Source organism: Schistocerca gregaria, unplaced genomic scaffold, assembly GCF_023897955.1.
Source record: "Schistocerca gregaria isolate iqSchGreg1 unplaced genomic scaffold, iqSchGreg1.2 ptg000205l, whole genome shotgun sequence".
Classification (NCBI taxonomy): Eukaryota; Metazoa; Arthropoda; class Insecta; order Orthoptera; family Acrididae; genus Schistocerca; species Schistocerca gregaria.
In genome coordinates, this window is record NW_026061740.1 from 2414532 (window position 1) to 2415267 (window position 736).

Here is a 736-nt window from a genome sequence, read left to right on the forward strand (position 1 = left end):
GTTGAGCAATTCGGCGGTACGTCCACCCGGCCTCCCGCATGCCCACTATACGCCCTCGCTCAAAGTCCGTCAACTGCACATACGGTTCTCGTCCACGCTGTCGCGGCATGCTACCAGTGTTAAAGACTGCGATGGAGCTCCGTATGCCACGGCAAACTGGCTGACACTGACGGCGGCGGTGCACAAATGCTGCGCAGCTAGCGCCATTCGACGGCCAACACCGCGGTTCCTAGTGTGTCCGCTGGGCCGTGCGTGTGATCATTGCTTGTACAGCCCTCTCGCAGTGTCCGGAGCAAGTATGGTGGGTCTGACACACCGGTGTCAACGTGTTCTTTTTTCCATTTCCAGGAGTGTACAACAAATAACTGTTTTATGACACAAGCAATTATGTGCTGGACAGACCTATTCCTTGAAGTTGTGATTTCATTTGCCACATCATATATTTTTCTACAGTTGAGCAGAGCTATTCACTTATACTTTAGTGACATTTTTTAAGCATGTGGATATTGATCTTCTTATGGGCTTGCCAGACACATTCACTGATGAAATTTTGTTCATCACATGAAATTAAATCCTTATACATTTGTGCACAGCTATTCACTTATGCTGTAATAACATTTGTCAAGCATGTTGTTCTTTATAACAGTTTTAAATTTATCCTAATTTTCCAGCTCTTTGATATGTTTTGGTAGTGCATTAAAAAGTTTGATGCCTTGATTACATACATGTTTCTGAC